Source organism: Colius striatus, chromosome 24, assembly GCF_028858725.1.
Source record: "Colius striatus isolate bColStr4 chromosome 24, bColStr4.1.hap1, whole genome shotgun sequence".
NCBI classification, from domain to species: Eukaryota; Metazoa; Chordata; class Aves; order Coliiformes; family Coliidae; genus Colius; species Colius striatus.
In genome coordinates, this window is record NC_084782.1 from 84740 (window position 1) to 97788 (window position 13049).

Genomic DNA, 13049 nt, shown 5'->3' on the forward strand with positions numbered 1-13049 from the left:
AAGAACTATCTTCCTTCTACACAAAGCTATTATCTGCCTGAGGGTGCAGTGTCCTGTTATGACAGAACTGCATTGGTTTAATTATGGGAAATTGCTCAAAGCCCTGATGCTTTGATCCTGCCCAGCACAGGGAGGGTGAAGGGATGGTGCTGAAGTGCAAACCCAGCAAAACATGGGACCGAGACTTCAGCTGCACAGTGGCCCGATTTCATCCTGAGGAGTAACAGGGAAAAATCAGCAGAAGAGGTTGGTTGTGACCAACATTAGGTCCTCAAAGGATTACCCACTCCTGATTCACTCCTACAGCCCTGTGGATGCTCCACATTCAATGAGAAGAGAGATAGGTGGAGTGTAAGGCAAACTAGTTTGATTTAGGAGAGTCTAAAAACGTGATAACACCCTAAAACGCATCATGATCACTTAGACTTTACAGAAGTGGTTAAAAACCACCTAGTCTTTGGTTTCACCTAACCTCAGATGGACAAAAGGGTTCAAGTCCTTAGACACAACTCACTGAGGCAGGCACCAATAAGGGACCCAGTGGGAGCAAGGCATCCCATTGAGATTCATTGAGATTGACTGACCTGAGATGTCATCTCTTATTGATTGGATTGAGGCTTCCTTGGCCAGCTGTAACACCCACATCTTAGGTAAATGTACAGAAGTCCAGTCCTATCCTTAAACTTCACCTTCCCTTTTCCCAAATACAGGTTCTGCTCCCCTCCAGAATCAGCTTCACATCTTCCCAGGACCTGCAGGGCACCTGCACTTGTCTCAGCTTGCTAAGAAAAGTGCCTCATGTTTATGGGCTCATTGCTATGAGGAGTAATTAAAAACATTTTCAACCCCCTTTTCAGAGAGCACAGGCTCCTCAGTACTGACTAACACTGACCATGGTCTGGGCTAGACTCAGAGCAATGTACTTACAGCACAGGACTTACTCAAGATAAAAAACAGTTGTAGAGCTGATTTATCATGTTTAATTTTGCCCAAGATACTGTTGTTTGCCCTTCTCATGGATTTAAGCAAGTGCAAAGTGAACAGTGCCTCCCACAAGCTCAACACTTGCATTTAAGAACTGCCAGCTCAGAAATGCCTGAAAAACATTTTGTTTGATCCTATAGGTTCCATACCCAGTCCTAAGTGTACAACAATTGGGATTTTGAGGAAGTTTCCTCAGACAATTCAATATCATCTGAAATGTTCAGACCATCCTCAGCCTCCACTGACAAACACATGAGCCCCAGATGACTGTGTTAGAAACTCTGCACACAAGTTAACATTTAAAGAATTGGTCAACAAACAAGCACACCTGCAGCCTACAGCAGAGAACACAGCCATGCTGGGGCAACTCAGGCTACCTTCTACATATTTTTTCCATTACTGGAAATGGCCTCTGGAATGGCATTGGCAAAAGAGAATTCACCTAGCTGGTGATGGGTGATTCTCCAGGCTGGATGCAGTTACTCCACATTGATACTTTTCCAAAGAAAACTCAACACTGCAGAAAAATAATGAAGTCCACCCAGATAAAAACTGTAGGAGAGTTTCTCCCCTATGAACTTAGAGGCATCGTAAGAGGAAGGGAATGAGAGCATCCCAAAAGCTGGTTGCAGATGCCTAACACAACTCTGCCCAGCTCAGACATAACCCAGAGTAGCTAAGGAGCATCTCACTGCATTACAGGAGACAACAGACTTTGTTCTTCCTGCATCCCTCCAGCTCACAGAGATGAGGGGGCTGGCAAGGGTCAGGGCTCCACAGAGCTCCTCTGCACACTGACAGCTTCCCACCAGCTCCCTCTGGAAATGCAACAGGACTGAGGTGGGTGGGAAAAACTACTCTTTCTTTTTCATTCTCACTTTCCTTCCAGTCTCCACACTCTTTACCTCAGTCAAAATTTATCTTCAGACTTCAGCCTTTTAGTAGTCATTACACTTTCCCAATTCTCCCTTATTTTTTATCAGAAAAGGCACATCTTTTCCTGTTACTTTCATCTCCTCCTCCTGGTGACTTGAGCAGCTTCTTCTCTCTGTCATGTGTTATGCCTCTACTGTTTTTGCTTATCACTGTCACTGTATTCTATTCACTGTATTCTGCACTGTGCTCTCTGCAGGGCAGCCCAACAGCAGCTGACACGACACAGCGAGGCAGTGCATGGCATGACACAACATCAGTCGTCAAAAAGTCACATGGATTTTATGGCACATGGTTTCCAGCTGCTAGCACTGCAGGACTCTGGCCAACTCCAAAGTGTGGGCACTAAAACTGGGGATTCCAACTATTATTTCTATTCAAACACAATTTCTTAGGGTTTTACTTGAAACCCAACAGACTGAACATGAACAGAAATGCCCATTTCATTTGTAATTCTGGAAACAAAGACTGCCACCCTGGTGAAAGAAATCAGTGACACAATTCCTTCTGCTTTTAGTGGGACTGGAATTTCACCCAACAGCCTGAGGGATTTTGAGTTACCTTATTATGGCAGAAATGAATTCCTGCAAATAAGCCCAGACCTACAGCCTCTCCCAATCCTAAACCTCACCTAAATCCTCCCACAGGGTCTGAGGAAGAGCTAACCTTTATGCCTGGGACTATCATCACATACATGCAGCCATGCACTCAAACAAGGTCTTTATCATTGAATTTGGGTATGAGACCCATCCTCATAACTAGGGAGAGAAATGCTGCAGGCTGGACCTGACACCAGAGCTCCAGGTGGGAACATCACTGAAAGGACATTTGAAGGCATCAGGCCTTTCTCTACCTGTGGCTGGCCTCCAGAATTCATTCCTTTCAAGTGACATGTGGAGAACTGCAGTGCTTGTCCTTCTGTCACTTGCCTTTTGTTTCCAGGACACTGGAACATCTTGTTACAGGTTATAAACTCTGTTGGTGGTAAAACTCTGCTCTTTGCAATATTCAAGCAGATGGAAAGACTTTCTCTGCTGTTCCTGCCCCAGCCAGACCAAAATCCAGTGTGATTAGTGGGAAACTATTAGAAATCTGTCTTTCTATACTATTCCAAGCACAACAGCATTTTCTTCTATACACCAAATTTCACCCTGTTTGTGCCAGGTTTATGTGAGAATGCCTGGTGTGCTACTAGAAAATCCAACTGGTTTATTCCTTATGGTAACTTATAAACCATTTGGCCAATTTTAACCAATGACCCACACTGTGAAGTAGGCAAAAAGGACAAGTTCCTACTTCTGCTCTGCTGAAGGACAGGTACAGCTGCTTTCTTACTAGCAGGCACCAAAGCCACATGCAGCATCTACCCCCTTTTAGCCTACAGATGAATCCATCTGGAGAGACACAACTGTGGGAAAACAGATCTCTTCTTCCAGTAACTTATGATGTTCCTCAGTTCTGACAAAAAACCCTGCAATTCCACAATTAATAGCAGATTAGGTGATGGGCAAAGGACAGGGTGGTAGGGCATTCTGCTACCTGGAGATCATGGACTTGGCAACTAGATCCCAAATGCAGCTTTAAACAAAAGGGCAGATTCCACCTTAGACAAAGTGGTCTATGACTTAAGAGGGATTTACAATGCAAACAACAGCCAGTAGTAGCAGATCTCCTGTCATCATCTCTTGCAACTGGATTCAGTAACGTAAAATGCTACTGCAGCACTGGGAGGACTTGCCAAGTACAAGCAAAGTAAACCAGAAAAACAGAAAAGCAAGTCCCATTCCCAGGTTGAGTCCACTGCAAAGGGCAGTGCATACATCCAGGGAAAGAATGGAAACTAGGGAAGAAAAGAGAGGTGACTTACAGAGGACTTGGTAGTCTGTCGACGGCGTCTCTCTTTTGTTTGCCCACGATTTAATTCAGTCTGTAAAAGAAACAGCACATTGGAATTGTACTGTGTGTGTACTAAAATGCCACCTCAGCAGTGAGGACACAGGACTTACATCAGGTGCCCTGATGGAGAGAGGATTGCCTGGTAATCGAAACAGTACACAAACTCAGTCCCAACAGCTGGAGAAGCCCTTGGTGGCTGCGTTCACCTCCTTCAGCACGTTCACCCTGATGGCAACACGTGTGCTCATAGAAAACACATTGCCATGGGGTTACTCCTCCTCCTGGATGAGCCTGCAAAGGGAACCACAGCCTGGCTGGTGTCAGCCATGGGCAGATGAAGTGCAGACAAGATAATAGCTCCATATCCTGGCATGGATTTCTGATATGCTCAGGGATTGAGTAGTCAGATCAGCATGCAGGTGCTGCAGCCTCCAGAGCTTGGTCTTAGTCCATTTTAGGCTACCTTTAAGTAACCATCTCACTTCATCCATACTTACCTTCCACAGAGCACCTAACATGACAGAATTGATCTGCACATAGGTCTGGTTCAGATAAAGGAAAGCAACATTCCAAATGAAGATCTGCTTTAAAAAACAACCCTGAGTATGGGCTGTGCTCCAAGCACACTTTACATGCAAAGAAAAAGACACTTCCTTCACCAACAAGCACTGCAATTCCACAGCAGAATGTAGTTCCTCCAAACTGATGTCCTCATCACAAACTCTGTGTCCAGTGGCACCTGTACAGAGGGGTTTAAATCTGACACCAGAGCTCAGCTCAGGGTAACACAATCAGGACTAAACACCTCTCTCTTCCTTTCCTATGTGGTTACAGCATTCCTGAACCACTGAAGGAACATATTGCTTCAGAAAGCAACCACCAGAACACAATTGTGATTCCACAGAAACTGCTTTTCATAAGCAGTTGAAAGTCTCTCAGTGATGAATTTATGATAGCTTCAAGGGGTTTCATGTTCAGAGGTAGTAACTCCTTCCACAAGTAGCTGGACTCAACTGCAGGACAATCTCTGACTTCCCAGCTCACATGCCCAAATATTTACAAAGTTTTGAGCTTCACTCCTGCTACCCTCTTCAACCTCAGCTTGGTAACATCTTGCCTTTTATCACGTTGTGCCCAGTTCTGCACTGCATTTTCCTTATCACCCCCATCTCCTGCTGCCACAGACCTGATCATGTCAGTCAGATCTCCACCTCTTCATTCTCTTCTTCCCTCTGAAAATGAAGTGCTGCAAGCCCTGGTGCCACCTCCTTGTGCCAATACCAGCTGTGTGAAGATCAAGTTGCACTGGAAAGACACCTCACCAGTAGAATCCCTTGGGCACGTGCCAGGACATTCTGACAGACGTGGTACCTCTGTACACAGGATAGCAATTCTGTCCAGGCAGACAGGGACATATAATCATCTAAAGAATGAATCTGGAATCTAAACACTTAGGCAAGCAGCCTCCTCTCACCTGAGGTGCATGATCAACCACAGCCATGAGAAAAAGGTCATTTTTTCACCACTTATGTCTCCATGCCAGTTTTACCATCCAGACTCCCAGAAGCTCTAAGTTCAGGAAGGACAAAGCAGGAGATGGATGGCACTGCAGTGCCTGAACTCAGCCCTATCTCCTCCCAAATCCAAAGCTCAGAGCAGTAACAGGTTTGGTGAAGTGTCATCAAGTCAATTGGAACCTTGCAGCCACCACAAACCCTGGCATGAGGAACACTTGTTTGTCTGGGAAGAAGACTGAAATTCCACCTCCCTTGGGGACATGCCAACTAAAATCCAGCCAAGTGTCAGACAACAACTCAAACCACTTAAATCCTGCTGATATCTGAAATCAGCTGGTGTCTCCACACTGTGCTATGAACACAGCATTTGTAACAGAAGAGTATCCCCAGCATTGCTGTGAAGCACAGTGATCAAATGCAAGACTTGACTCTCCTGCCCCTTAGGAAGCTGGATCCCATGTCCCAGGTTGCTGTCCCAGTCCCATCATCAACGTGGTGTATTTTACTCTTCCAGACAGGACTGGCTCACCCTGCAACCAGGAGCACAGCTGTCAAAGAGGAGAAACAAATAGGACCTTCACCCTGCAGCTCTGTGTGATGGTGAAGACAGGAGCACAGCCTGGGTCCTGCACCAGCACTCTGAGTTGTGCTCTGTGGCTCGGGAGCCACGAGCTGGACAGCCTCACTGCTGAACTTTGTGCACCATGGGGTCACACAGGACCTTCATGCACACACACAGAATCAATGAAGGGTCTGGATTCAGCAATCACTACTTCCACAAGCCACAGCTGATCCATCTGTGAGTCCCAATGATGGGCTCAGTGTCACAAACTACAGAGAAGTAAGTTCTTAAAGCAATCTGACACGTGCAACATCTGCTGAGCTGCTGTGGATTTGCCACGGAAATCCAGTGCTGAACTCAAGTGACTTGAGTAGATTTAATTCCCACTTCAGTTACACATTTCCTGTGTGAAACTGGGCAAGTTGTATCATCTCTGGTCCACGTTAGTCCCTGTTTCTAAAATGGGGATACTTCCTTATTTCACAGATGTGTTGTGAGTCATTCATTAATGTCTGTGAGGCCCTGGGATACTACGGGAAGGGAGAGACCCACAGAGATAAAGATGGATCCACATAACAAAACAGAGATGAAGATATTCAGGAGACTTTCTCTGCTCATTAAAAAGTCCAGGACTGAAAGCTGTGCTTATTAATTGTTACTTATACCCCACATGGTTTCAGCAACTTTCTTTCTCACTTTTCACTGGTACCTGCACCAGGAAGAAAGCAGACAAACAAAAGCAACTCTGCATTTTGCCAGCAAGGCACGTGCCAAAGGGTTAATCTGTTTTCATAACTTAAACCAAGTTGGGGTTTTTTTTCCTCCAGAAAAGCATTTCAGTGGGAACAGAGTAATTATTGCAAAATCTGCATAGTTTAGGAATACATATTGCCAGAAATATCACCATTGACACTAGAAAGGGGGCGGGGGGGAAACAATAAGCCCTGTACAGCCTGGTGAGCATCATCACCAGCAGAAAGCCAGAGATGGAGTGTAGCGCTCTGCACCATGAAACCTGATATGGCAAACAGCAGCTGAGAGCTCCCTTCCTCCTGCTTACACTCACAAAACACAGAAGACATGGCACTTTCCTCTCTGTTTCAGACAATACTCAGCTCTGCTCCATCCAATGCAAAGCTTAGTACAGTTTTAAGGCAGATACAGCTCTTGCACCAGCCTCACGTGTGCTGCCTGGACCAACTCACAGTCGCTCCACTTCCATCATTAAGTGCAACTGGGATTTGAAGGCAGGCTCCTGCAGACAGGATGAGCATGCCAACATACCACTTATATTCCAGAGGGTTTGTTGGGCTGGGTTTTAATTTCTTTTTACATTTGTAATGAATCACAGAAGCTCAAGGGCTGGAAGGGACCTCAAAAGCTCATCCAGTGCAACCCCCTGCCAGAGCAGCACCACCTAGAGCAGGGCACACAGGGACTCATCCAGCTGGGTTGGGATGGCTCCAGAGAAGGAGCCTCCACAGCCCATCTGGGCAGCCCCTGCCAGTGCTCCCTCACCTCAACAGGGAAGAAATTCTGCCTTGTGTTGCTTTGGAACCTCTTCTGTTCCAGCTTGTGCCCGTTGCCCCTTGTCCTATCATTGGCCATCCCTGAGCACAGCCTGGCTCCAGCCTCCTCACACCCACCCTTGATGGATTTGTTACCATGAATGAGCTCACCCCTCAGTCTCCTCTTCTCCAAGCTACAAAGCCCCAGCTCCCTCAGCCTTTCATCATAAGAGAGATGCTCCACTCCATCACCTTTGTGGCCCTGCACTGAGCTCTCTCCAGCAGCTCCCTGTCCTGTGGAACTGAGGGGTCAGAGCTGGACACAACTTTCCATATGTGGTTTCACAAAACCACTCATGAAACTACTCCTGTTTTCAGGCTAACAAAAGTCAAGAAAACCAAGTTCTCTCACAATGTTTAAGATGCTCCTTAAGAACCACACAGCACTTGTGACTGTGCATGACCATCACGTCTCCTGAGGATTGTCAGAATCTCTGCTGCTTTCACTTCTCACATACTCATTGGTGCAAGAAAGTCATTAGTAAACTCATATTTTGAAACTACTTCTGCATGATTCTTTCAAAATTCATCTGAATTGAACAGCCCAGACCTGGCCAAACCAAGAATGGGAAGTCAGCTATTGGCAAGATGGTCAATTCTTTCCACGGTAATGTGTCTCAAATACAGCTTAAAGCAGTAATTGCCTTTCCCCAATACTATGTTCCTCCCACTGAGACTTATGGTTAAACTTATGTATTGAGAAACCTTCCAAAATGTTTCTACAGAGTTTCAAACCACAGGAGTTAAAAAGGAAAAGAAGAAAAAAAAGGGACAACTACAGTTCAGATGGAGTTTATGATTTCTGCTCAATCTCATAATTGCAGGGTGAAGCAGTGGGGAATGAGGTTTTAGTCAATACCACAGCCCGTGGTCTCGTGGCCAGCAAGCTTTGTAGAGATCAGCTAAAAATGGTTTCCCTTGACCCTTCCCTGACTTAGCAAGGAACCTCACCTCAGAAGCTGTCTTGCCTTTCCCCCGTGGATGCACACACCTATGTCTGGACAGTCTTGCTGAGTGCAAGGGTTGCCTGGTGCAAAAGCCAAGCAGCTGATGGGCAGTGGAGGTTCAATGCAAAACCCAGGCAGCTACAAGGGAGTGGCCCAAAGTATTTTGCTCTGTGTGAGAAGCAGAATCTTGCTTCAAGATGAAGCTTGCCCTTCTGCACAGAGAACACACAAAGCTTAGACACTGACCTACAGTGGAGGTCCTTCCACGCCACTGACCCTCAGGGTCAGAAAATTCATCCTGGCTCCTTTTACAAGAGTAGCTTCGAAGTTGGAGGGTGGAGGTTTGTATCTGCAGCTAGTCCTGCCCTGAGGAACTGACTCCTCTCATTGTCTAGTGAACTCAAAGGCTGGGACAGAGGAGAAGGAAGTGCACGCACTACAGGAAGCTGAACGAAGACAGATGAACCGTGGCAGAGATCAGGCTGCCAAAACGTTACGAAATAGATAACAGGCCAACTTTCAGACATCCCACTCAGTGCTGTCTCATAGCATGGGGCTCCAGTTTGACAAGATCAGTGAGCAGAGGGCAAGGAGGGGGCTCCAGGCAGACCCATTGCACCCTTACAGCCAGGTTGCTCTGCAGACCTGCAGCGAGTCAGATTGAGCACAGGTCATGAGGTGGCAGTTTTGCATGCGTAGGAGTCTGGGCTCACTGCACACATCTTGTCAAGCCCTATGCAAATACACACCAGACCTGGAACTCCACTGTGCTGCAGGCAGAGTGCATCATCTGTATTTGAGAACCAAAATCAATGGTATGATATCAAGCAGTGATTTTGGCACTCAGGAGGAAAAATGGACCCGAAATCAACAACCTAAACAGCAACAAGTTTGGCCCAGCTCCTGTCATATTTTGTTTTACCCTGAGATGACACACAGTAAGTCCCAGGTCTGGCTCCTACTCACACATCTGGACTGTGACGTCCACAGGGGACCAGTTTGGAACTCATTGACTTCAGGAGACCAGTTAATGGAGTGAGGGGTTACCCAGCAGCTATTTAAGTTAGATGGTCACTTAAATCACTATGCAAAATAGTACTGAGTGACAGAAAAGAGGAAGCAGCAGCAAGGAAGTCATGGTGGTGTATAACAATACTAATTCCCATTCCTTGCAGAGTATTCCCCAGTGTTTTACATACACAGATTTCGCCACCCATGATATAGACCTCACAGTAGACTATGCAACTTCTGTGGGGCTTTGCTTCAGAAGGACACAGAGAGAGCTCTGCAAAAAGGTTGCAATTGTGCAGACTGGAGGTAGTAACAACTTGTTTAGCCTTCCACAGCTCTCCATAGCAGGGCTAACGCCAGGCACAAGCCTGCATGTCCCAGCTTCTTGCACAATGCTCACCAGCTGAGTTGATAAAATTTCCTTTCCAGTTTATTTGGCATTTCATGGGCTTCTGAGAGTAGCATTCCCCTTGGGCTTAACTAAAGGAATAAAAGGGGAAAAAAGGGAATAAAAACCCTAAATCAACAAGTGTCAGGGGCTTGATAGCTGTATTGTTCAACTCAGCCTCTGGTGCTCTCACAGTTGGCACTGCAGGAGTTGAAGCCATGCCACAAGATGGAAAATGAGCAATTTTGGTGTATTTCATAAATATAAGACAGCTGCTTGCAGAAGTGATTGATTCAGGCAGTGAGGTTCTGCCTTGCCCAGGTGTGAGTATGGGTTGTGTACCATCCTGCCCCATGGAGAACTCACCCTTCTGCCTTGGTCCAGAGGAGTCTGCCTTAAGGATGTACTTGCAGGACACAGATGGGTCAGTCACGTTACCTGCAGGGCACAGCAGGTTGGTAGGAGGAACAAAACCAAAGGAGGAATTTGAAGACAATGAAAACAACAAAAAGAAACTTTTAACATGCAAATTCCATCTCTGCCCCTTGATAATTTTTCCTCTTTGAGCTATTACACAAACTGCCTTTTGTCTCATTAACAATAAAGCAGAAACAATTAAGCACAAGGCAATAAAACCTCAGCGAAATAAAATTAATCAGACTCCAAGATTATCATATAACCTCACTGGAATGACAAAGTGATCTTTCAGGCTGACATCACCAAAAAAGCTTCCAGTTTGCTTTGAATACAGAAGCGAGAAGAAAAGCTACAGAAAGACTCTGTACAAACAACATCCCTCGTTGGGAGGAGGTTGGTGGTGGATGTGAGCTGCATTATCTCTTATCCCTGTGCAAAGATACAGCCCAAGCCCACACTAAGGCTGCCTCTCTCTATAGAGGCACAGCAAGGTGAGGCAATGAAGTGTCTGCCCCTGAAAGCATTTGCAGCTTTGTGTTTATCCACATACACTCAAACTGTGCAACAGACACTAATAAAGGTCAATAAACTCATTGCTTTAATTGACAAGACAGAAGCAACTGCTAAGGTTTCACTGGTTTTGGTTTGACATCCTTTTGATGTCAGCACACACATACACCCAAACTAACATCCTTGTCTCTATCGACTTCATTTTCTTCCTGATGAATTCATTTGTGCACGATTACATGAGAGTTTTGGTTTTCTGCCCTTCACAGAATCATTTTGGTTGGCAAAGTGAAGCTGCTGCAGTCCCAGCCCTGCCCTCACCCTGCCCAGCCCAGCACTGAAACACAGCCTCAGCACCTCAGCTCCAGGGCTTTGAGATCCCTCCAGGGCTGGGCACTCCCCTAGCTCCCTGGGCAGCCTGGCACAGGGGCTGACACCCCTCTCAGGGAAACAGTTCTGCCTCAGCTCCAGCCTCAACCTCCCCTGGGGCAACTTGCTCTGCCATTTAGAGCCTGACCCCCAGCTCCCTGCATTCTCCTGTCAGGGAGTGTCAGAGAGTGCTGCTGGCTGCCCTCAGCCTCCTCTTCTCCAGGCTCAACACCCCCATTCCCTCAGCCCCTCCCCAGCCCCTTGTGCTCCAGCCCCTTCCCCAGCTCTGGCCATGCTGCAGCCCCTCAGTGTCCCTGTGGCAGTGAGTGAGGGGCCCAGCACTGAGCACAGCCCTGGAGCTGCAGCCCAGCACAGGGGTATAAGATACACATTAGGACTGAAAAAAAAAACAGGTATTCTTTTCACAGCATGTTCATGAGATGGTAAAACTGGGCGGTGGATAAATGCACCGTCCCCCAGCCTGCAGGTGAGCAGCTCAGAGGTGGTGAATGTAATCCCTGACCTAACCCCTGAAGACAGTAATGATGGTCTTCCTTGTGTTCTCTTCAGCCACTTCCACCCACTCTCACCCTCATCCAAGGCCCTGTGGATAGAAAGGCATCTTTGCTTCAGTTTCTGCAATCCATTGCTGTTGCAGATGATGCTCTGACAGCTGCTACTGGCTGACACACAGGAAGCAAACCAGAACCCTGCTGAGCTGGAGGCAGGAGCAGCTCCCACCCAAGCCAAGGCCCTGCCACTGGCAGAGGCAGCACCTCACATCCCGTCAGGATGGCACAGAAGGGAACCTCTGCTGTAATACACTACTGGGTGGCAGTTTCTGTAACCCATTCCTGACAGCTCAGCTCTGGTGCTCATGCTGTGTTTTGGCTACCCCATGCACAGTTCCTTTCTTTTCCCCCTTTTAATGTTTTCTGGCTTATAAAGAAAACCATCATTAAATATCTATGGAGTTTTGTCATTTCCCTCTCTGTGAAAACAAAGTAAATTTACAGGGCTTTAGCATCTCTTGGGATGTGCCAAGGGCTGCATCCTTCCAGAGTTTAGATGCCAGCCACTGGTAAAGGTGAGAGGAGCTTGAAAGCCAGCCAGGAAAATCTGGAATATCACATTTGACATGTACAATACTGAAATAAGCCAAAAGAACGTGGGCCACAACATCCAGAGCTCCTTGCAGAGGCAACTGACTGGCTGCTCACCACAGCATTCCCTCACAGCTCCAGCAAAACTAACACATGCTCAGCAAAAAGTTTCCACAGAGAACAGAAAAAGCTTTGCCCACTCAGCTTACTGGTTTATTTTTTCTCCCCTCTCAAGCAAAGAAGAGAGGGAGATCAAGGCTGATAAAGCACCCTCACCATGAAGCCATTGCTCTGGCTTTAGGAAACATGGTGCTGGAACAAACATGGAGGAAACACGGTGCAGGACCAGAGCTGAGGAGCTTGGTGCAGGATCCATCCCCAGCCCTGCCTTGCTAAGCTGTCATCCCAGGGGAGAGACAGGAGGAAAGCACTGATCATACAGGAAGGGAGCAGAATGAAGTCATATTTGCCCAATAAACTGCAGTAGCAAGGCATATGGGAATGGTTCTGTGCTTAATGCTAGCCCATTGCCCTCAGAATAAAACACCCAGCCCACCATGAAATAGAGGAAAAACACAGCCACAGTCTCTGGTGATGGGAAGCAGACAGACAGCAGCAGGTAACCTCCCCTACCTACCTGACCCCCTGTGTGCTGCTGCCCCCAGAAAAAGGATGAGTTATAACTTGGTGAGCACCAGAGTCAGGCAGAGCCAAAGGATCTGAGCTTTACATCTCTACATTGCAACCTCTCGCTGTCCATTGCTACCATAACTCTGGTATGAGCTCCAGACCCACTTCTCATGCCCTCCAGGAATTGTGCTGCTTCCCTGCTACCCCAGGGGAGTTA

At 46.9% G+C, this 13049-nt stretch overlaps 1 protein-coding gene across 3 annotated transcripts in view; it reads right to left on the reverse strand.

Annotated features, from left to right (window-relative positions):
* HIVEP3 (HIVEP zinc finger 3) overlaps positions 1-13049 on the reverse strand; it is a 279924-nt gene that overhangs the window by 73284 nt on the left and 193591 nt on the right. For all 3 annotated transcript variants that reach the window (XM_062014453.1, XM_062014452.1, XM_062014451.1), the window contains exon 4: positions 3785-3844. The gene's annotated coding sequence lies outside the window, so the exon portion shown is untranslated. The remainder of the gene's footprint in view (positions 1-3784; positions 3845-13049) is intronic.